This window comes from Gorilla gorilla, chromosome X (genome assembly GCF_029281585.2).
Source record: "Gorilla gorilla gorilla isolate KB3781 chromosome X, NHGRI_mGorGor1-v2.1_pri, whole genome shotgun sequence".
NCBI lineage: Eukaryota > Metazoa > Chordata > Mammalia > Primates > Hominidae > Gorilla > Gorilla gorilla.
Genome location: NC_073247.2, coordinates 70,731,695 through 70,756,885, shown reverse-complemented (window position 1 = coordinate 70,756,885; position 25,191 = coordinate 70,731,695).

Below are 25,191 nucleotides of genomic sequence, written 5' to 3'. Positions count from 1 at the left end.
GTGGTTTCTGAGAATGATTCTCTCTAGTTTTTATACCAGGATATTTCCTTTTCTACCGTTGGCCCCAAAACGCTTGAAATCTCCACAAGCAAATTCCTCAAAAAGAGGGTTTCCAATCTGCTCTGTCTAAAGGATGGTTCAGCTCTGTTAGCTGAACACACACAAATCAAAGAAATTTCTGGGAATTCTTCCTTCTAGCATTAGATGAAGAAATCCCGTTTCCAACGAAATCCTCAAAGAGGTCCAAATATCCACTTGCAGTCTTCACAAACAGAGTGTTTCCAAACTGCCGTATGAAAGCAAAGATTGAACTCTGTGAGTGGAACGCACACTACACAAAGTGGTTTCTGAGAATGATTCTCTCTAGTTTTTATACGAGGATATTTCCTTTTCTACCGTTGGCCCCCAAGCGCTTGAAATCTCCACTTGCAAATTCCACAAAAAGAGGGTTTCCAAACTGCTATGTCTAAGGGAAGGTTGAACTCTGTTAGTTGAACACACAGAAATCAACGAAGTTACTGAGAAATCTTCTGTGTAGCATTAGATGAAGAAATCCCGCTTCCAACGAAATCCTCAAAGAGGTCCAAATATCCACTTGCAGACTTTACAAACAGAGTGTTTCCAAACTGTTCTATGAAAAGAAAGGTTAAACTCTGTGAGTGGAACGCACACATCACAAAGTGGTTTCTGAGAATGATTCTCTCTAGTTTTTATACGAGGATATTTCCTTTTCTACCGTTGGCCCCAAAACGCTTGTAATCTCCACAAGCAAATTCCTCAAAAAGAGGGTTTCCAATCTGCTCTGTCTAAAGGATGGTTCAGCTCTGTTAGCTGAACACACACAAATCAAAGGAATTTCTGGGAATTCTTCCTTCTAGCATTAGATGAAGAAATCCCGTATCCAACGAAATCCTCAAAGAGGTCCAAATATCCACTTGCAGACTTCACAAACAGAGTGTGTCCAAACTGCTCTATGAAAAGAAAGGTTAAACTCCGTGAGGGGAACGCACACATCACAAAGCGGTTTCTGAGAATGATTCTCTCTAGTTTTTATACGAGGATAGTTCCTTTTCTACCGTTGGCCCCAATACGCTTGAAATCCCCAAAAGCAAATTTCTCAAAAAGAGGGTTTCCAATCTGCTCTGTCTAAAGGATGGTTCAGCTCTGTTAGTTGAACACACAGAAATCAACGAAGTTACTGAGAAATCTTCTGTGTAGCATTAGATGATGAAATCCCGCTTCCAAAGAAATCCTCAAAGAGGTCCAAATATCCACTTGCAGACTTCACAAACATAGTGTGTCCAAACTGCTCTATGAAAGGAAAGGTTAAACTCTGTGAGTGGAACGCACACATCACAAAGCGGTTTCTGAGAATGATTCTCTCTATTTTTTATACGAGGATATTTCCTTTTCTACTGTTGGCCCCAAAAACGCTTGAAATCTCCACTTGCAAGTTCCACAAAAAGAGGGTTTCCAATCTGCTATGTCTAAGGGAAGGTTGAACTCTGTTAGTTGAACACACACAAATCAACGAAGTTACTGAGAAATCTTCTGTGTAGCATTAGATGAAGAAATCCCGTTTCCAACGAAATCCTCAAAGAGGTCCAAATATCCACTTGCAGACTTTACAAACAGAGTGTTTCCAAACTGTTTTATGAAAAGAAAGGTTAAACTCTGTGAGTGGAACGCACACATCCAAAGTGGTTTCTGAGAATGATTCTCTCTAGTTTTTATACCAGGATATTTCTTTTCTACAGTTGGCCCCAAAACGCTTGAAATCTCCACAAGCAAATTCCTCAAAAAGAGGGTTTCCAATCTGCTCTGTCTAAAGGATGGTTCAGCTCTGTTAGCTGAACACACACAAATCAAAGAAATTTCTGGGAATTCTTCCTTCTAGCATTAGATGAAGAAATCCCGTTTCCAACGAAATCCTCAAAGAGGTCCAAATATCCACTTGCAGTCTTCACAAACAGAGTGTTACCAAACTGCCGTATGAAAGCAAAGATTGAACTCTGTGAGTGGAACACACACTACACAAAGTGGTTTCTGAGAATGATTCTCTCTAGTTTTTATACGAGGATATTTCCTTTTCTACAGTTGACCCCAAAGCGCTTGAAATCTCCATTTGCAAATTCCACAAAAAGAGGTTTTCCAATCTGCTATGTCTAAGGGAAGGTTGAACTCTGTTAGTTGAACACACAGAAATCAACGAAGTTACTGAGAAATCTTCTGTGTAGCATTAGATGAAGAAATCCCGCTTCCAACGAAATCCTCAAAGAGGTCCAAATATCCACTTGCAGACTTTACAAACAGAGTGTTTCCAAACTGTTCTATGAAAAGAAAGGTTAAACTCTGTGAGTGGAACGCACACATCACAAAGTGGTTTCTGAGAATGGTTCTCTCTAGTTTTTATACGAGGATATTTCCTTTTCTACCGTTGGCCCCAAAAGGCTTGAAATCTCCACAAGCAAATTCCTCAAAAAGAGGGTTTCCAATCTGCTCTGTCTAAAGGATGGTTCAGCTCTGTTAGTTGAACACACACATATCAAAGAAATTTCTGAGAATTCTTCCTTCTAGCATTAGATGAAGAAATCCCGTTTCCAACGAAATCCTCAAAGAGGTCCAAATATCCACTTGCAGACTTCACAAACAGAGTGTTTCCAAACTGCTCTATGAAAAGAAAGGTTAAACTCTGTGAGTGGAACGCGCACAACACAAAGTGGTTTCTGAGAATGGTTCTCTGTAGTTTTTGTACGAAGATATTTCCTTTTCTACCGTTGGCCCCAAAGCGCTTGAAATCTCCACTTGCAAATTCCACAAAAAGAGGGTTTCCAAGCTGCTATCTCAAAGGGAAGGTTGAACTCTGTTATTTGAACACACACAAATCAACGAAGTTACTGAGAAATCTTCTGTGTAGCATTAGATGAAGAAATCCCGCTTCCAACGAAATCCTCAAAGAGGTCCAAATATCCACTTGCAGACTTTACAAACAGAGTGTTTCCAAACTGTTCTATGAAAAGAAAGGTTAAACTCTGTGAGTGGAACGCACACATCACAAAGTGGTTTCTGAGAATGATTCTCTCTAGTTTTTATACGAGGATATTTCCTTTTCTACCGTTGGCCCCAAAACGCTTGTAATCTCCACAAGCAAATTCCGCAAAAAGATGGTTTCCAATCTGCTCTGTCTAAAGGATGGTTCAGCTCTGTTAGCTGAACACACACAAATCAAAGGAATTTCTGGGAATTCTTCCTTCTAGCATTAGATGAAGAAATCCCGTATCCAACGAAATCCTCAAAGAGGTCCAAATATCCACTTGCAGACTTCACAAACAGAGTGTGTCCAAACTGCTCTATGAAAAGAAAGGTTAAACTCCGTGAGGGGAACGCACACATCACAAAGCGGTTTCTGAGAATGATTCTCTCTAGTTTTTATACGAGGATAGTTCCTTTTCTACCGTTGGCCCCAATACGCTTGAAATCCCCAAAAGCAAATTTCTCAAAAAGAGGGTTTCCAATCTGCTCTGTCTAAAGGATGGTTCAGCTCTGTTAGTTGAACACACAGAAATCAACGAAGTTACTGAGAAATCTTCTGTGTAGCATTAGATGATGAAATCCCGCTTCCAAAGAAATCCTCAAAGAGGTCCAAATATCCACTTGCAGACTTCACAAACATAGTGTGTCCAAACTGCTCTATGAAAGGAAAGGTTAAACTCTGTGAGTGGAACGCACACATCACAAAGCGGTTTCTGAGAATGATTCTCTCTATTTTTTATACGAGGATATTTCCTTTTCTACTGTTGGCCCCAAAAACGCTTGAAATCTCCACTTGCAAGTTCCACAAAAAGAGGGTTTCCAATCTGCTATGTCTAAGGGAAGGTTGAACTCTGTTAGTTGAACACACACAAATCAACGAAGTTACTGAGAAATCTTCTGTGTAGCATTAGATGAAGAAATCCCGTTTCCAACGAAATCCTCAAAGAGGTCCAAATATCCACTTGCAGACTTTACAAACAGAGTGTTTCCAAACTGTTTTATGAAAAGAAAGGTTAAACTCTGTGAGTGGAACGCACACATCCAAAGTGGTTTCTGAGAATGATTCTCTCTAGTTTTTATACCAGGATATTTCTTTTCTACAGTTGGCCCCAAAACGCTTGAAATCTCCACAAGCAAATTCCTCAAAAAGAGGGTTTCCAATCTGCTCTGTCTAAAGGATGGTTCAGCTCTGTTAGCTGAACACACACAAATCAAAGAAATTTCTGGGAATTCTTCCTTCTAGCATTAGATGAAGAAATCCCGTTTCCAACGAAATCCTCAAAGAGGTCCAAATATCCACTTGCAGTCTTCACAAACAGAGTGTTACCAAACTGCCGTATGAAAGCAAAGATTGAACTCTGTGAGTGGAACACACACTACACAAAGTGGTTTCTGAGAATGATTCTCTCTAGTTTTTATACGAGGATATTTCCTTTTCTACAGTTGACCCCAAAGCGCTTGAAATCTCCATTTGCAAATTCCACAAAAAGAGGTTTTCCAATCTGCTATGTCTAAGGGAAGGTTGAACTCTGTTAGTTGAACACACAGAAATCAACGAAGTTACTGAGAAATCTTCTGTGTAGCATTAGATGAAGAAATCCCGCTTCCAACGAAATCCTCAAAGAGGTCCAAATATCCACTTGCAGACTTTACAAACAGAGTGTTTCCAAACTGTTCTATGAAAAGAAAGGTTAAACTCTGTGAGTGGAACGCACACATCACAAAGTGGTTTCTGAGAATGATTCTCTCTAGTTTTTAAACGAGGATATTTCCTTTTCTACCGTTGGCCCCAAAAGGCTTGAAATCTCCACAAGCAAATTCCTCAAAAAGAGGGTTTCCAATCTGCTCTGTCTAAAGGATGGTTCAGCTCTGTTAGTTGAACACACACATATCAAAGAAATTTCTGAGAATTCTTCCTTCTAGCATTAGATGAAGAAATCCCGTTTCCAACGAAATCCTCAAAGAGGTCCAAATATCCACTTGCAGACTTCACAAACAGAGTGTTTCCAAACTGCTCTATGAAAAGAAAGGTTAAACTCTGTGAGTGGAACGCGCACAACACAAAGTGGTTTCTGAGAATGGTTCTCTGTAGTTTTTGTACGAAGATATTTCCTTTTCTACCGTTGGCCCCAAAGCGCTTGAAATCTCCACTTGCAAATTCCACAAAAAGAGGGTTTCCAAGCTGCTATCTCAAAGGGAAGGTTGAACTCTGTTATTTGAACACACACAAATCAACGAAGTTACTGAGAAATCTTCTGTGTAGCATTAGATGAAGAAATCCCGCTTCCAACGAAATCCTCAAAGAGGTCCAAATATCCACTTGCAGACTTTACAAACAGAGTGTTTCCAAACTGTTCTATGAAAAGAAAGGTTAAACTCTGTGAGTGGAACGCACACATCACAAAGTGGTTTCTGAGAATGATTCTCTCTAGTTTTTATACGAGGATATTTCCTTTTCTACCGTTGGCCCCAAAACGCTTGTAATCTCCACAAGCAAATTCCGCAAAAAGATGGTTTCCAATCTGCTCTGTCTAAAGGATGGTTCAGCTCTGTTAGCTGAACACACACAAATCAAAGGAATTTCTGGGAATTCTTCCTTCTAGCATTAGATGAAGAAATCCCGTATCCAACGAAATCCTCAAAGAGGTCCAAATATCCACTTGCAGTCTTCACAAACAGAGTGTTTCCAAACTGCTCTATGAAAGGAAAGATTGAACTCTGTGAGTGGAACGCACACTACACAAAGTGGTTTCTGAGAATGATTCTCTCTAGTTTTTATACGAGGATATTTCCTTTTCTACCGTTGGCCCCAAAGCGCTTGAAATCTCCACTTGCAAATTCCACAAAAAGAGGGTTTCCAAACTGCTATGTCTAAGGGAAGGTTAAACTCTGTTAGTTGAACACACAGAAATCAACGAAGTTACTGAGAAATCTTCTGTGTAGCATTAGATGAAGAAATCCCGCTTCCAACGAAATCCTCAAAGAGGTCCAAATATCCACTTGCAGACTTTACAAACAGAGTGTTTCCAAACTGTTCTATGAAAAGAAAGGTTAAACTCTGTGAGTGGAACGCACACATCACAAAGTGGTTTCTGAGAATGATTCTCTCTAGTTTTTATACGAGGATATTTCCTTTTATACCGTTGGCCCCAAAACGCTTGTAATCTCCACAAGCAAATTCCTCAAAAAGAGGGTTTCCAATCTGCTCTGTCTAAAGGATGGTTCAGCTCTGTTAGCTGAACACACACAAATCAAAGGAATTTCTGGGAATTCTTCCTTCTAGCATTAGATGAAGAAATCCCGTATCCAACGAAATCCTCAAAGAGGTCCAAATATCCACTTGCAGACTTCACAAACAGAGTGTGTCCAAACTGCTCTATGAAAAGAAAGGTTAAACTCCGTGAGGGGAACGCACACATCACAAAGCGGTTTCTGAGAATGATTCTCTCTAGTTTTTATACGAGGATAGTTCCTTTTCTACCGTTGGCCCCAATACGCTTGAAATCCCCAAAAGCAAATTTCTCAAAAAGAGGGTTTCCAATCTGCTCTGTCTAAAGGATGGTTCAGCTCTGTTAGTTGAACACACAGAAATCAACGAAGTTACTGAGAAATCTTCTGTGTAGCATTAGATGATGAAATCCCGCTTCCAAAGAAATCCTCAAAGAGGTCCAAATATCCACTTGCAGACTTCACAAACATAGTGTGTCCAAACTGCTCTATGAAAGGAAAGGTTAAACTCTGTGAGTGGAACGCACACATCACAAAGCAGTTTCTGAGAATGATTCTCTCTATTTTTTATACGAGGATATTTACTTTTCTACCGTTGGCCCCAAAAACGCTTGAAATCTCCACTTGCAAGTTCCACAAAAAGAGGGTTTCCAATCTGCTATGTCTAAGGGAAGGTTGAACTCTGTTAGTTGAACACACACAAATCAACGAAGTTACTGAGAAATCTTCTGTGTAGCATTAGATGAAGAAATCCCGTTTCCAACGAAATCCTCAAAGAGGTCCAAATATCCACTTGCAGACTTTACAAACAGAGTGTTTCCAAACTGTTTTATGAAAAGAAAGGTTAAACTCTGTGAGTGGAACGCACACATCCAAAGTGGTTTCTGAGAATGATTCTCTCTAGTTTTTATACCAGGATATTTCTTTTCTACAGTTGGCCCCAAAACGCTTGAAATCTCCACAAGCAAATTCCTCAAAAAGAGGGTTTCCAATCTGCTCTGTCTAAAGGATGGTTCAGCTCTGTTAGCTGAACACCCACAAATCAAAGAAATTTCTGGGAATTCTTCCTTCTAGCATTAGATGAAGAAATCCCGTTTCCAACGAAATCCTCAAAGAGGTCCAAATATCCACTTGCAGTCTTCACAAACAGAGTGTTACCAAACTGCCGTATGAAAGCAAAGATTGAAGTCTGTGAGTGGAACACACACTACACAAAGTGGTTTCTGAGAATGATTCTCTCTAGTTTTTATACGAGGATATTTCCTTTTCTACAGTTGACCCCAAAGCGCTTGAAATCTCCATTTGCAAATTCCACAAAAAGAGGTTTTCCAATCTGCTATGTCTAAGGGAAGGTTGAACTCTGTTAGTTGAACACACAGAAATCAACGAAGTTACTGAGAAATCTTCTGTGTAGCATTAGATGAAGAAATCCCGCTTCCAACGAAATCCTCAAAGAGGTCCAAATATCCACTTGCAGACTTTACAAACAGAGTGTTTCCAAACTGTTCTATGAAAAGAAAGATTAAACTCTGTGAGTGGAACGCACACATCACAAAGTGGTTTCTGAGAATGATTCTCTCTAGTTTTTATACGAGGATATTTCCTTTTCTACCGTTGGCCCCAAAAGGCTTGAAATCTCCACAAGCAAATTCCTCAAAAAGAGGGTTTCCATTCTGCTCTGTCTAAAGGATGGTTCAGCTCTGTTAGTTGAACACACACATATCAAAGAAATTTCTGAGAATTCTTCCTTCTAGCATTAGATGAAGAAATCCCGTTTCCAACGAAATCCTCAAAGAGGTCCAAATATCCACTTGCAGACTTCACAAACAGAGTGTTTCCAAACTGCTCTATGAAAAGAAAGGTTAAACTCTGTGAGTGGAACGCGCACAACACAAAGTGGTTTCTGAGAATGGTTCTCTGTAGTTTTTGTACGAAGATATTTCGTTTTCTACCGTTGGCCCCAAACGCTTGAAATCTCCACTTGCAAATTCCACAAAAAGAGGGTTTCCAAGCTGCTATCTCAAAGGGAAGGTTGAACTCTGTTATTTGAACACACACAAATCAACGAAGTTACTGAGAAATCTTCTGTGTAGCATTAGATGAAGAAATCCCGCTTCCAACGAAATCCTCAAAGAGGTCCAAATATCCACTTGCAGACTTTACAAACAGAGTGTTTCCAAACTGTTCTATGAAAAGAAAGGTTAAACTCTGTGAGTGGAACGCACACATCACAAAGTGGTTTCTGAGAATGATTCTCTCTAGTTTTTATACGAGGATATTTCCTTTTCTACCGTTGGCCCCAAAACGCTTGTAATCTCCACAAGCAAATTCCGCAAAAAGATGGTTTCCAATCTGCTCTGTCTAAAGGATGGTTCAGCTCTGTTAGCTGAACACACACAAATCAAAGGAATTTCTGGGAATTCTTCCTTCTAGCATTAGATGAAGAAATCCCGTATCCAACGAAATCCTCAAAGAGGTCCAAATATCCACTTGCAGTCTTCACAAACAGAGTGTTTCCAAACTGCTCTATGAAAGGAAAGATTGAACTCTGTGAGTGGAACGCACACTACACAAAGTGGTTTCTGAGAATGATTCTCTCTAGTTTTTATACGAGGATATTTCCTTTTCTACCGTTGGCCCCAAAGCGCTTGAAATCTCCACTTGCAAATTCCACAAAAAGAGGGTTTCCAAACTGCTATGTCTAAGGGAAGGTTGAACTCTGTTAGTTGAACACAGAGAAATCAACGAAGTTACTGAGAAATCTTCTGTGTAGCATTAGATGAAGAAATCCCGCTTCCAACGAAATCCTCAAAGAGGTCCAAATATCCACTTGCAGACTTAACAAACAGAGTGTGTCCAAACTGCTCTATGAAAAGAAAGGTTAAACTCCGTGAGGGGAACGCACACATCACAAAGCGGTTTCTGAGAATGATTCTCTCTAGTTTTTATACGAGGATATTTCCTTTTCTACCGTTGGCCCCAAAACGCTTGAAATCCCCAAAAGCAAATTTCTCAAAAAGAGGGTTTCAAATCTGCTCTGTCTAAAGGACGGTTCAGCTCTGTTAGTTGAACACACAGAAATCAACGAAGTTACTGAGAAATCTTCTGTGTAGCATTAGATGATGAAATCCCGCTTCCAAAGAAATCCTCAAAGAGGTCCAAATATCCACTTGCAGACTTCACAAACATAGTGTGTCCAAACTGCTCTATGAAAGGAAAGGTTAAACTCTGTGAGTGGAACGCACACATCCCAAAGCGGTTTCTGAGAATGATTCTCTCTATTTTTTATACGAGGATATTTCCTTTTCTACCGTTGGCCCCAAAAGGCTTGAAATCTCCACAAGCAAATTCCTCAAAAAGAGGGTTTCCATTCTGCTCTGTCTAAAGGATGGTTCAGCTCTGTTAGTTGAACACACACATATCAAAGAAATTTCTGAGAATTCTTCCTTCTAGCATTAGATGAAGAAATCCCGATTCCAACGAAATCCTCAAAGAGGTCCAAATATCCACTTGCAGACTTCACAAACAGAGTGTTTCCAAACTGCTCTATGAAAAGAAAGGTTAAACTCTGTGAGTGGAACGCGCACAACACAAAGTGGTTTCTGAGAATGGTTCTCTGTAGTTTTTATACGAAGATATTTCCTTTTCTACCGTTGGCCCCAAAGCGCTTGAAATCTCCACTTGCAAATTCCACAAAAAGTGGGTTTCCAATCTGCTATCTCTAAGGGAAGGTTGAACTCTGTTAGTTGAACACACAGAAATCAACGAAGTTACTGAGAAATCTTCTGTGTAGCATTAGATGAAGAAATCCCGCTTCCTATGAAATCCTCAAAGAGGGCAAAATATCCAATTGCAGACTTCACAAACAGAGTGTGTCCAAACTGCTCTATGAAAAGAAAGGTTAAAATCTGTGAGGGGAACGCACACATCACAAAGTGGTTTCTGAGAATGATTCTCTCTAGTTTTTATATGAGGATAATTCCTTTTCTACCGTTGGCCCCAAAACGCTTGAAATCTCCACTTGCAAATTCCACAAAAAGAGGGTTTCCAATCTGCTATGTCTAAGGGAAGGTTGAACTCTGTTAGTTGAACACACACAAATCAACGAAGTTACTGAGAAATCTTCTGTGTAGCATTAGATGAAGAAATCCCGCTTCCAACGAAATCCTCAAAGAGGTCCAAATATCCACTTGCAGACTTTACAAACAGAGTGTTTCCAAACTGTTCTATGAAAAGAAACGTTAAACTCTGTGAGTGGAACGCACACATCACAAAGTGGTATCTGAGAGTGATTCTCTCTAGTTTTTATACGAGGATATTTCCTTTTCTACCGTTGGCCCCAAAACGCTTGTAATCTCCACAAGCAAATTCCTCAAAAAGAGGGTTTCCAATCTGCTCTGTCTAAAGGATGGTTCAGCTCTGTTAGTTGAACACACACAAATCAAAGAATTTTCTGAGAATTCTTCCTTCTAGCATTAGATGAAGAAATCCCGTTTCCAACGAAACCCTCAAAGAGGTCCAAATATCCACTTGCAGTCTTCACAAACAGAGTGTTTCCAAACTGCTCTATGAAAGGAAAGGTTAAACTCTGTGAATGGAACGCACACATCACAAAGTGTTTTCTGAGAATGATTCTCTCCAGTTTTTATACGAGGATATTTCCTTTTCTACCGTTGGCCCCAAAGCGCTTGAAATCTCCACTTGCAAATTCCACAAAAAGAGGGTTTCCAATTTGCTATGTCTAAGGGAAGGTTGAACTCTGTTAGTTGAACACAGAGAAATCAACGAAGTTACTGAGAAATCTTCTGTGTAGCATTAGATGAAGAAATCCCGCTTCCAACGAAATCCTCAAAGAGGTCCAAATATCCACTTGCAGACTTCACAAACAGAGTGTGTCCAAACTGCTCTATGAAAAGAAAGGTTAAACTCCGTGAGGGGAACGCACACATCACAAAGCGGTTTCTGAGAATGATTCTCTCTAGTTTTTATACGAGGATATTTCCTTTTCTACCGTTGGCCCCAAAACGCTTGAAATCCCCAAAAGCAAATTTCTCAAAAAGAGGGTTTCCAATCTGCTCTGTCTAAAGGATGGTTCAGCTCTGTTAGTTGAACACACAGAAATCAACGAAGTTACTGAGAAATCTTCTGTGTAGCATTAGATGATGAAATCCCGCTTCCAAAGAAATCCTCAAAGAGGTCCAAATATCCACTTGCAGACTTCACAAACATAGTGTGTTCAAACTGCTCTATGAAAAGAAAGGTTAAACTCCTTGAGGGGAACGCACACATCCGAAAGCGGTTTCTGAGAATGATTCTCTCTATTTTTTATACGAGGATATTTCCTTTTCTACCGTTGGCCCCAAAAACGCTTGAAATCTCCACTTGCAAGTTCCACAAAAAGAGGGTTTCCAATCTGCTATGTCTAAGGGAAGGTTGAACTCTGTTAGTTGAACACACACAAATCAACGAAGTTACTGAGAAATCTTCTGTGTAGCATTAGATGAAGAAAGCCCGCTTCCAACGAAATCCTCAAAGAGGTCCAAATATCCACTTGCAGACTTTACAAACAGAGTGTTTCCAAACTGTTCTGTGAAAAGAAAGGTTAAACTCTGTGAGTGGAACGCACACATCCAAAGTGGTTTCTGAGAATGATTCTCTCTAGTTTTTATACCAGGATATTTCCTTTCTACAGTTGGCCCCAAAACGCTTGAAATCTCCACAAGCAAATTCCTCAAAAAGAGGGTTTCCAATCTGCTCTGTCAAAAGGATGGTTCAGCTCTGTTAGCTGAACACACACAAATCAAAGAAATTTCTGGGAATTCTTCCTTCTAGCATTAGATGAAGAAATCCCGTTTCCAACGAAATCCTCAAAGAGGTCCAAATATCCACTTGCAGTCTTCACAAACAGAGTGTTTCCAAACTGCCGTATGAAAGGAAAGATTGAACTCTGTGAGTGGAACGCACACTACACAAAGTGGTTTCTGAGAATGATTCTCTCTAGTTTTTATACGAGGATATTTCCTTTTCTACAGTTGACCCCAAAGCGCTTGAAATCTCCACTTGCAAATTCCACAAAAAGAGGGTTTCCAATCTGCTATGTCTAAGGGAAGGTTGAACTCTGTTAGTTGAACACACAGAAATCAACGAAGTTACTGAGAAATCTTCTGTGTAGCATTAGATGAAGAAATCCCGCTTCCAACGGAATCCTCAAAGAGGTCCAAATATCCACTTGCAGACTTTACAAACAGAGTGTTTCCAAACTGTTCTATGAAAAGAAAGATTAAACTCTGTGAGTGGAACGCACACATCACAAAGTGGTTTCTGAGAATGATTCTCTCTAGTTTTTATACGAGGATATTTCCTTTTCTACCGTTGGCCCCAAAAGGCTTGAAATCTCCACAAGCAAATTCCTCAAAAAGAGGGTTTCCATTCTGCTCTGTCTAAAGGATGGTTCAGCTCTGTCAGTTGAACACACACATATCAAAGAAGTTTCTGAGAATTCTTCCTTCTAGCATTAGATGAAGAAATCCCGATTCCAACGAAATCCTCAAAGAGGTCCAAATATCCACTTGCAGTCTTCACAGAGTGTTTCCAAACTGCCGTATGAAAGGAAAGATTGAACTCTGTGAGTGGAACGCACACTACACAAAGTGGTTTCTGAGAATGATTCTCTCTAGTTTTTATACGAGGATATTTCCTTTTCTACAGTTGACCCCAAAGCGCTTGAAATCTCCACTTGCAAATTCCACAAAAAGAGGGTTTCCAATCTGCTATGTCTAAGGGAAGGTTGAACTCTGTTAGTTGAACACACAGAAATCAACGAAGTTACTGAGAAATCTTCTGTGTAGCATTAGATGAAGAAATCCCGCTTCCAACGAAATCCTCAAAGAGGTCCAAATATCCACTTGCAGACTTTACAAACAGAGTGTTTCCAAACTGTTCTATGAAAAGAAAGATTAAACTCTGTGAGTGGAACGCACACATCACAAAGTGGTTTCTGAGAATGATTCTCTCTAGTTTTTATACGAGGATATTTCCTTTTCTACCGTTGGCCCCAAAAGGCTTGAAATCTCCACAAGCAAATTCCTCAAAAAGATGGTTTCCAATCTGCTCTGTCTAAAGGATGGTTCAGCTCCGTTAGTTGAACACACACAAATCAAAGAAGTTTCTGAGAATTCTTCCTTCTAGCATTAGATGAAGAAATCCCGTTTCCAAAGAAATCCTCAAAGAGGTCCAAATATCCACTTGCAGTCTTCACAAACAGAGTGTTTCCAAACTGCTCTATGAAAGGAAAGGTTAAACTCTGTGAGTGGAACGCACACATCACAAAGTGGTTTCTGAGAATGATTCTCTCCACTTTTTATACGAGGATATTCCCTTTTCTACCGTTGGCCCCAAAGCGCTTGAAATCTCCACTTGCAAATTCCACAAAAAGTGGGTTTCCAATCTGCTATCTCTAAGGGAAGGTTGAACTCTGTTAGTTGAACACACAGAAATCAACGAAGTTACTGAGAAATCTTCTGTGTAGCATTAGATGAAGAAATCCCGCTTCCTATGAAATCCTCAAAGAGGGCCAAATATCCAATTGCAGACTTCACAAACAGAGTGTGTCCAAACTGCTCTATGAAAAGAAAGGTTAAAATCTGTGAGGGGAACGCACACATCACAAAGTGGTTTCTGAGAATGATTCTCTCTAGTTTTTATACGAGGATAATTCCTTTTCTACCGTTGGCCCCAAAACGCTTGAAATCTCCACTTGCAAATTCCACAAAAAGAGGGTTTCCAATCTGCTATGTCTAAGGGAAGGTTGAACTCTGTTAGTTGAACACACACAAATCAACGAAGTTACTGAGAAATCTTCTGTGTAGCATTAGATGAAGAAATCCCGCTTCCAACGAAATCCTCAAAGAGGTCCAAATATCCACTTGCAGACTTTACAAACAGAGTGTTTCCAAACTGTTCTATGAAAAGAAAGGTTAAACTCTGTGAGTGGAACGCACACATCACAAAGTGGTTTCTGAGAATGATTCTCTCTAGTTTTTATACGAGGATATTTCCTTTTCTACCGTTGGCCCCAAAACGCTTGTAATCTCCACAAGCAAATTCCTCAAAAAGAGGGTTTCCAATCTGCTCTGTCTAAAGGATGGTTCAGCTCCGTTAGTTGAACACACACAAATCAAAGATGTTTCTGAGAATTCTTCCTTCTAGCATTAGATGAAGAAATCCCGTTTCCAACGAAACCCTCAAAGAGGTACAAATATCCACTTGCAGTCTTCACAAACAGAGTGTTTCCAAACTGCTCTATGAAAGGAAAGGTTAAACTCTGTGAGTGGAATGCACACATCACAAAGTGTTTTCTGAGAATGATTCTCTCCAGTTTTTATACGAGGATATTTCCTTTTCTACCGTTGGACCCAAAGCGCTTGAAATCTCCACTTGCAAATTCCACAAAAAGAGGGTTTCCAATCTGCTATGTCTAAGGGAAGGTTGAACTCTGTTAGTTGAACACAGAGAAATCAACGAAGTTACTGAGAAATCTTCTGTGTAGCATTAGATGAAGAAATCCCGCTTCCAACGAATTCCTCAAAGAGGTCCAAATATCCACTTGCAGACTTCACAAACCGAGTGTGTCCAAACTGCTCTATGAAAAGAAAGGTTAAACTCCGTGAGGGGAACGCACACATCACAAAGTGGTTTCTGAGAATGATTCTCTCTAGTTTTTATACCAGGATATTTCTTTTCTACAGTTGGCCCCAGAACGCTTGAAATCTCCACAAGCAAATTCCTCAAAAAGAGGGTTTCCAATCTGCTCTGTCTAAAGGATGGTTCAGCTCTGTTAGCTGAACACACACAAATCAAAGAAATTTCTGGGAATTCTTCCTTCTAGCATTAGATGAAGAAATCCCGTTTCCAACGAAATCCTCAAAGAGGTCCAAATATCCACTTGCAGTCTTCACAAACAGAGTGTTTCCAAACTGCCGTATGAAAGGAAAGATTGAACTCTGTGAGTGGAACGCACACTACACAAAGTGGTTTCTGAGAATGATTCTCTCTAGTTTTTATACGAGGATATTTCCTTTTCAACAGTTGACCCCAAAGCGCTTGAAATCTCCACTTGCAAATTCCACAAAAAGAGGGTTTCCAATCTGCTATGTCTAAGGGAAGGTTGAACTCTGTTAGTTGAACACACAGAAATCAACGAAGTTACTGAGAAATCTTCTGTGTAGCATTAGATGAAGAAATCCCGCTTCCAACGAAATCCTCAAAGAGGTCCAAATATCCACTTGCAGACTTTACAAACAGAGTGTTTCCAAACTGTTCTATGAAAAGAAAGATTAAACTCTGTGAGTGGAACGCACACATCACAAAGTGGTTTCTGAGAATGATTCTCTCTAGTTTTTATACGAGGATATTTCCTTTTCTACCGTTGGCCCCAAAAGGCTTGAAATCTCCACAAGCAAATTCCTCAAAAAGAGGGTTTCCATTCTGCTCTGTCTAAAGGATGGTTCAGCTCTCTCAGTTGAACACACACATATCAAAGAAGTTTCTGAGAATTCTTCCTTCTAGCATTAGATGAAGAAATCCCGATTCCAACGAAATCCTCAAAGAGATCCAAATATCCACTTGCAGACTTCACAAACAGAGTGTTTCCAAACTGCTCTATGAAAAGAAAGGTTAAACTCTGTGAGTGGAACGCGCACAACACAAAGTGGTTTCTGAGAATGGTTCTCTCTAGTTTTTATACGAAGATATTTCCTTTTCTACCGTTGGCCCCAAAGCGCTTGAAATCTCCACTTGCAAATTCCACAAAAAGAGGGTTTCCAAGCTGATATCTCTAAGGGAAGGTTGAACTCTGTTAGTTGAACACACACAAATCAACGAAGTTACTGAGAAATCTTCTGTGTAGCATTAGATGAAGAAATCCCGCTTCCAACGAAATCCTCAAAGAGGTCCAAATATCCACTTGCAGACTTTACAAACAGAGTGTTTCCAAACTGCTCTATGAAAAGAAAGGTTAAACTCTGTGAGTGGAACGCGCACAACACAAAGTGGTTTCTGAAAATGATTCTCTCTAGTTTTTATACGAGGATATTTCCTTTTCTACCGTTGGCCCCAAAACGCTTGAAATCTCCACAAGCAGATTCCTCAAAAAGATGGTTTCCAATCTGCTCTGTCTAAAGGATGGTTCAGCTCCGTTAGTTGAACACACACAAATCAAAGAAGTTTCTGAGAATTCTTCCTTCTAGCATTAGATGAAGAAATCCCGTTTCCAAAGAAATCCTCAAAGAGGTCCAAATATCCACTTGCAGTCTTCACAAACAGAGTGTTTCCAAACTGCTCTATGAAAGGAAAGGTTAAACTCTGTGAGTGGAACGCACACATCACAAAGTGGTTTCTGAGAATGATTCTCTCCACTTTCTATACGAGGATATTTCCTTTTCTACCGTTGGCCCCAAAGCGCTCGAAATCTCCACTTGCAAATTCCACAAAAAGTGGGTTTCCAATCTGCTATCTCTAAGGGAAGGTTGAACTCTGTTAGTTGAACACACAGAAATCAACGAAGTTACTGAGAAATCTTCTGTGTAGCATTAGATGAAGAAATCCCGCTTCCTATGAAATCCTCAAAGAGGGCCAAATATCCAATTGCAGACTTCACAAACAGAGTGTGTCCAAACTGCTCTATGAAAAGAAAGGTTAAAATCTGTGAGGGGAACGCACACATCACAAAGCGGTTTCTGAGAATGATTCTCTCTATTTTTTATACGAGGATATTTCCTTTTCTACCGTTGGCCCCAAAATCGCTTGAAATCTCCACTTGCAAGTTCCACAAAAAGAGGGTTTCCAATCTGCTATGTCTAAGGGAAGGTTGAACTCTGGTAGTTGAACACACACAAATCAACGAAGTTACTGAGAAATCTTCTGTGTAGCATTAGATGAAGAAATCCCGTTTCCAACGAAATCCTCAAAGAGGTCCAAATATCCACTTGCAGACTTTACAAACAGAGTGTTTACAAACTGTTCTATTAAAAGAAAGGTTAAACTCTGTGAGTGGAACGCACACATCCAAAGTGGTTTCTGAGAATGATTCTCTCTAGTTTTTATACCAGGATATTTCTTTTCTACAGTTGGCCCCAAAACGCTTGAAATCTCCACAAGCAAATTCCTCAAAAAGAGGGTTTCCAATCTGCTCTGTCTAAAGGATGGTTCAGCTCTGTTAGCTGAACACACACAAATCAAAGAAATTTCTGGGAATTCTTCCTTCTAGCATTAGATGAAGAAATCCCGTTTCCAACGAAATCCTCAAAGAGGTCCAAATATCCACTTGCAGTCTTCACAAACAGAGTGTTTCCAAACTGCCGTATGAAAGCAAAGATTGAACTCTGTGAGTGGAACGCACACTACACAAAGTGGTTTCTGAGAATGATTCTCTCTAGTTTTTATACGAGGATATTTCCTTTTCTACCGTTGGCCCCAAAGCGCTTGAAATCTCCACTTGCAAATTCCACAAAAAGAGGGTTTCCAAACTGCTATGTCTAAGGGAAGGTTGAACTCTGTTAGTTGAACACACAGAAATCAACGAAGTTACTGAGAAATCTTCTGTGTAGCATTAGATGAAGAAATCCCGCTTCCAACGAAATCCTCAAAGAGGTCCAAATATCCACTTGCAGACTTTACAAACAGAGTGTTTCCAAACTGTTCTATGAAAAGAAAGGTTAAACTCTGTGAGTGGAACGCACACATCACAAAGTGGTTTCTGAGAATGATTCTCTCTAGTTTTTATACGAGGATATTTCCTTTTCTACCGTTGGCCCCAAAACGCTTGTAATCTCCACAAGCAAATTCCTCAAAAAGAGGGTTTCCAATCTGCTCTGTCTAAAGGATGGTTCAGCTCTGTTAGCTGAACACACACAAATCAAAGGAATTTCTGGGAATTCTTCCTTCTAGCATTAGATGAAGAAATCCCGTATCCAACGAAATCCTCAAAGAGGTCCAAATATCCACTTGCAGTCTTCACAAACAGAGTGTTTCCAAACTGCTCTATGAAAGGAAAGATTGAACTCTGTGAGTGGAACGCACACTACACAAAGTGGTTTCTGAGAATGATTCTCTCTAGTTTTTATACGAGGATATTTCCTTTTCTACCGTTGGCCCCAAAGCGCTTGAAATCTCCACTTGCAAATTCCACAAAAAGAGGGTTTCCAAACTGCTATGTCTAAGGGAAGGTTGAACTCTGTTAGTTGAACACACAGAAATCAACGAAGTTACTGAGAAATCTTCTGTGTAGCATTAGATGAAGAAATCCCGCTTCCAACGAAATCCTCAAAGAGGTCCAAATATCCACTTGCAGACTTCACAAACAGAGTGTGTCCAAACTGCTCTATGAAAAGAAAGGTTAAACTCCGTGAGGGGAACGCACACATCACAAAGCGGTTTCTGAGAATGATTCTCTCTAGTTTTTATACGAGGATAGTTCCTTTTCTACCGTTGGCCCCAATACGCTTGAAATCCCCAAAAGCAAATTTCTCAAAAAGAGGGTTTCCAATCTGCTCTGTCTAAAGGATGGTTCAGCTCTGTTAGCTGAACACAGACAAATCAAAGAAATTTCTGGGAATTCTTCCTTCTAGCATTAGATGAAGAAATCCCGTTTCCAACGAAATCCTCAAAGAGGTCCAAATATCCACTTGCAGTCTTCACAAACAGAGTGTTTCCAAACTGCCGTATGAAAGGAAAGATTGAACTCTGTGAGTGGAACGCACACTACACAAAGTGGTTTCTGAGAATGATTCTCTCTAGTTTTTATACGAGGATATTTCCTTTTCTACAGTTGACCCCAAAGCGCTTGAAATCTCCACTTGCAAATTCCACAAAAAGAGGGTTTCCAATCTGCTATGTCTAAGGGAAGGTTGAACTCTGTTAGTTGAACACACACAAATCAACGAAGTTACTGAGAAATCTTCTGTGTAGCATTAGATGAAGAAATCCCGCTTCCAACGAAATCCTCAAAGAGGTCCAAATATCCACTTGCAGACTTTACAAACAGAGTGTTTCCAAACTGTTCTATGAAAAGAAAGATTAAACTCTGTGAGTGGAACGCACACATCACAAAGTGGTTTCTGAGAATGATTCTCTCTAGTTTTTATACGAGGATATTTCCTTTTCTACCGTTGGCCCCAAAAGGCTTGAAATCTCCACAAGCAAATTCCTCAAAAAGAGGGTTTCCATTCTGCTCTGTCTAAAGGATGGTTCAGCTCTCTCAGTTGAACACACACATATCAAAGAAGTTTCTGAGAATTCTTCCTTCTAGCATTAGATGAAGAAATCCCGATTCCAACGAAATCCTCAAAGAGATCCAAATATCCACTTGCAGACTTCACAAACAGAGTGTTTCCAAACTGCTCTATGAAAAGAAAGGTTAAACTCTGTGAGTGGAACGCGCACAACACAAAGTGGTTTCTGAGAATGGTTCTCTCTAGTTTTTATACGAAGATATTTCCTTTTCTACCGTTGGCCCCAAAGCGCTTGAAATCTCCACTTGCAAATTCCACAAAAAGAGGGTTTCCAAGCTGATATCTCTAAGGGAAGGTTGAACTCTGTTAGTTGAACACACACAAATCAACGAAGTTACTGAGAAATCTTCTGTGTAGCATTAGATGAAGAAATCCCGCTTCCAACGAAATCCTCAAAGAGGTCCAAATATCCACTTGCAGACTTTACAAACAGAGTGTTTCCAAACTGCTCTATGAGAAGAAAGGTTAAACTCTGTGAGTGGAACGCGCACAACACAAAGTGGTTTCTGAAAATGATTCTCTCTAGTTTTTATACGAGGATATTTCCCTTTCTACCGTTGGCCCCAAAAGGCTTGAAATCTCCACAAGCAAATTCCTCAAAAAGATGGTTTCCAATCTGCTCTGTCTAAAGGATGGTTCAGCTCCGTTAGTTGAACACACAGAAATCAAAGAAGTTTCTTAGAATTCTTCCTTCTAGCATTAGATGAAGAAATCCCGTTTCCAAAGAAATCCTCAAAGAGGTCCAAATATCCACTTGCAGTCTTCACAAACAGAGTGTTTCCAAACTGCTCTATGAAAGGAAAGGTTAAACTCTGTGAGTGGAACGCACACATCACAAAGTGGTTTCTGAGAATGATTCTCTCCACTTTCTATACGAGGATATTTCCTTTTCTACCGTTGGCCCCAAAGCGCTTGAAATCTCCACTTGCAAATTCCACAAAAAGTGGGTTTCCAATCTGCTATCTCTAAGGGAAGGTTGAACTCTGTTAGTTGAACACACAGAAATCAACGAAGTTACTGAGAAATCTTCTGTGTAGCATTAGATGAAGAAATCCCGCTTCCTATGAAATCCTCAAAGAGGGCCAAATATCCAATTGCAGACTTCACAAACAGAGTGTGTCCAAACTGCTCTATGAAAAGAAAGGTTAAAATCTGTGAGGGGAACGCACACATCACAAAGTGGTTTCTGAGAATGATTCTCTCTAGTTTTTATACGAGGATGATTCCTTTTCTACCGTTGGCCCCAAAACGCTTGAAATCTCCACTTGCAAATTCCACAAAAAGAGGGTTTCCAATCTGCTATGTCTAAGGGAAGGTTGAACTCTGTTAGTTGAACACACACAAATCAACGAAGTTACTGAGAAATCTTCTGTGTAGCATTAGATGAAGAAATCCCGCTTCCAACGAAATCCTCAAAGAGGTCCAAATATCCACTTGCAGACTTCACAAACAGAGTGTGTCCAAACTGCTCTATGAAAAGAAAGGTTAAACTCCGTGAGGGGAACGCACACATCACAAAGCGGTTTCTGAGAATGATTCTCTCTAGTTTTTATACGAGGATAGTTCCTTTTCTACCGTTGGCCCCAATACGCTTGAAATCCCCAAAAGCAAATTTCTCAAAAAGAGGGTTTCCAATCTGCTCTGTCTAAAGGATGGTTCAGCTCTGTTAGTTGAACACACAGAAATCAACGAAGTTACTGAGAAATCTTCTGTGTAGCATTAGATGATGAAATCCCGCTTCCAAAGAAATCCTCAAAGAGGTCCAAATATCCACTTGCAGACTTCACAAACATAGTGTGTCCAAACTGCTCTATGAAAGGAAAGGTTAAACTCTGTGAGTGGAACGCACACATCACAAAGCGGTTTCTGAGAATGATTCTCTCTATTTTTTATACAAGGATATTTCCTTTTCTACCGTTGGCCCCAAAAACGCTTGAAATCTCCACTTGCAAGTTCCACAAAAAGAGGGTTTCCAATCTGCTATGTCTAAGGGAAGGTTGAACTCTGGTAGTTGAACACACACAAATCAACGAAGTTACTGAGAAATCTTCTGTGTAGCATTAGATGAAGAAATCCCGTTTCCAACGAAATCCTCAAAGAGGTCCAAATATCCACTTGCAGACTTTACAAACAGAGTGTTTCCAAACTGTTTTATGAAAAGAAAGGTTAAACTCTGTGAGTGGAACGCACACATCCAAAGTGGTTTCTGAGAATGATTCTCTCTAGTTTTTATACCAGGATATTTCTTTTCTACAGTTGGCCCCAAAACGCTTGAAATCTCCACAAGCAAATTCCTCAAAAAGAGGGTTTCCAATCTGCTCTGTCTAAAGGATGGTTCAGCTCTGTTAGCTGAACACAGACAAATCAAAGAAATTTCTGGGAATTCTTCCTTCTAGCATTAGATGAAGAAATCCCGTTTCCAACGAAATCCTCAAACAGGTCCAAATATCCACTTGCAGTCTTCACAAACAGAGTGTTTCCAAACTGCCGTATGAAAGCAAAGATTGAACTCTGTGAGTGGAACACACACTACACAAAGTGGTTTCTGAGAATGATTCTCTCTAGTATTTATACGAGGATATTTCCTTTTCTACCGTTGACCCCAAAGCGCTTGAAATCTCCATTTTCAAATTCCACAAAAAGAGGTTTTCCAATCTGCTATGTCTAAGGGAAGGTTGAACTCTGTTAGTTGAACACACAGAAATCAACGAAGTTACTGAGAAATCTTCTGTGTAGCATTAGATGAAGAAATCCCGCTTCCAACGAAATCCTCAAAGAGGTCCAAATATCCACTTGCAGACTTTACAAACAGAGTGTTTCCAAACTGTTCTATGAAAAGAAAGATTAAACTCTGTGAGTGGAACGCACACATCACAAAGTGGTTTCTGAGAATGATTCTCTCTAGTTTTTATACGAGGATATTTCCTTTTCTACCGTTGGCCCCAAAAGGCTTGAAATCTCCACAAGCAAATTCCTCAAAAAGAGGGTTTCCATTCTGCTCTGTCTAAAGGATGGTTCAGCTCTGTTAGCTGAACACACACAAATCAAAGGAATTTCTGAGAATTCTTCCTTCTAGCATTAGATGAAGAAATCCCGTATCCAACGAAATCCTCAAAGAGGTCCAAATATCCACTTGCAGTCTTCACAAACAGAGTGTTTCCAAACTGCTCTATGAAAGGAAAGATTGAACTCTGTGAGTGGAACGCACACTACACAAAGTGGTTTCTGAGAATGATTCTCTCTAGTTTTTATACGAGGATATTTCCTTTTCTACCGTTGGCCCCAAAGCGCTTGAAATCTCCACTTGCAAATTCCACAAAAAGAGGGTTTCCAAACTGCTATGTCTAAGGGAAGGTTGAACTCTGTTAGTTGAACACACAGAAATCAACGAAGTTACTGAGAAATCTTCTGTGTAGCATTAGATGAAGAAATCCCGCTTCCAACGAAATCCTCAAAGAGGTCCAAATATCCACTTGCAGACTTTACAAACAGAGTGTTTCCAAACTGCTCTATGAAAAGAAAGGTTAAACTCTGTGAGTGGAACGCGCACAACACAAAGTGGTTTCTGAAAATGATTCTCTCTAGTTTTTATACGAGGATATTTCCTTTTCTACCGTTGGCCCCAAAACGCTTGAAATCTCCACAAGCAAATTCCTCAAAAAGATGGTTTCCAATCTGCTCTGTCTAAAGGATGGTTCAGCTCCGTTAGTTGAACACACACAAATCAAAGAAGTTTCTGAGAATTCTTCCTTCTAGCATTAGATGAAGAAATCCCGTTTCCAAAGAAATCCTCAAAGAGGTCCAAATATCCACTTGCAGTCTTCACAATCAGAGTGTTTCCAAACTGCTCTATGAAAGGAAAGGTTAAATTCTGTGAGTGGAACGCACACATCACAAAGTGGTTTCTGAGAATGATTCTCTCCACTTTCTATACGAGGATATTTCCTTTTCTACCGTTGGCCCCAAAGCGCTTGAAATCTCCACTTGCAAATTCCACAAAAAGGGGGTTTCCAATCTGCTATCTCTAAGGGAAGGTTGAACTCTGTTAGTTGAACGCACAGAAATCAACGAAGTTACTGAGAATTCTTCTGTGTAGCATTAGATGAAGAAATCCCGCTTCCTATGAAATCCTCAAAGAGGGCCAAATATCCAATTGCAGACTTCACAAACAGAGTGTTTCCAAACTGTTCTATGAAAAGAAAGATTAAACTCTGTGAGTGGAACGCACACATCACAAAGTGGTTTCTGAGAATGATTCTCTCTAGTTTTTATACGAGGATATTTCCTTTTCTACCGTTGGCCCCAAAAGGCTTGAAATCTCCACAAGCAAATTCCTCAAAAAGAGGGTTTCCAATCTGCTCTGTCTAAAGGATGGTTCAGCTCCGTTAATTGAACACACACAAATCAAAGAAGTTTCTGAGAATTCTTCCTTCTAGCATTAGATGAAGAAATCCCGTTTCCAAAGAAATCCTCAAAGAGGTCCAAATATCCACTTGCAGTCTTCACAAACAGAGTGTTTCCAAACTGCTCTATGAAAGGAAAGGTTAAACTCTGTGAGTGGAACGCACACATCACAAAGTGGTTTCTGAGAATGATTCTCTCCACTTTTTATACGAGGATATTTCCTTTTCTACCGTTGGCCCCAAAGCGCTTGAAATCTCCACTTGCAAATTCCACAAAAAGTGGGTTTCCAATCTGCTATCTCTAAGGGAAGGTTGAACTCTGTTAGTTGAACACACAGAAATCAACGAAGTTACTGAGAAATCTTCTGTGTAGCATTAGATGAAGAAATCCCGCTTCCTATGAAATCCTCAAAGAGGGCCAAATATCCAATTGCAGACTTCACAAACAGAGTGTGTCCAAACTGCTCTATGAAAAGAAAGGTTAAAATCTGTGAGTGGAACGCACACATCACAAAGTGGTTTCTGAGAATGATTCTCTCTAGTTTTTATACGAGGATAATTCCTTTTCTACCGTTGGCCCCAAAACGCTTGAAATCTCCACTTGCAAATTCCACAAAAAGAGGGTTTCCAATCTGCTATGTCTAAGGGAAGGTTGAACTCTGTTAGTTGAACACACACAAATCAACGAAGTTACTGAGAAATCTTCTGTGTAGCATTAGATGAAGAAATCCCGCTTCCAACGAAATCCTCAAAGAGGTCCAAATATCCACTTGCAGACTTTACAAACAGAGTGTTTCCAAACTGTTCTATGAAAAGAAAGGTTAAACTCTGTGAGTGGAACGCACACATCACAAAGTGGTTTCTGAGAATGATTCTCTCTAGTTTTTATACGAGGATATTTCCTTTTCTACCGTTGGCCCCAAAACGCTTGTAATCTCCACAAGCAAATTCCTCAAAAAGAGGGTTTCCAATCTGCTCTGTCTAAAGGATGGTTCAGCTCCGTTAGTTGAACACACACAAATCAAAGAAGTTTCTGAGAATTCTTCCTTCTAGCATTAGATGAAGAAATCCCGTTTCCAACGAAACCCTCAAAGAGGTCCAAATATCCACTTGCAGTCTTCACAAACAGAGTGTTTCCAAACTGCTCTATGAAAGGAAAGGTTAAACTCTGTGAGTGGAATGCACACATCACAAAGTGTTTTCTGAGAATGATTCTCTCCAGTTTTTATACGAGGATA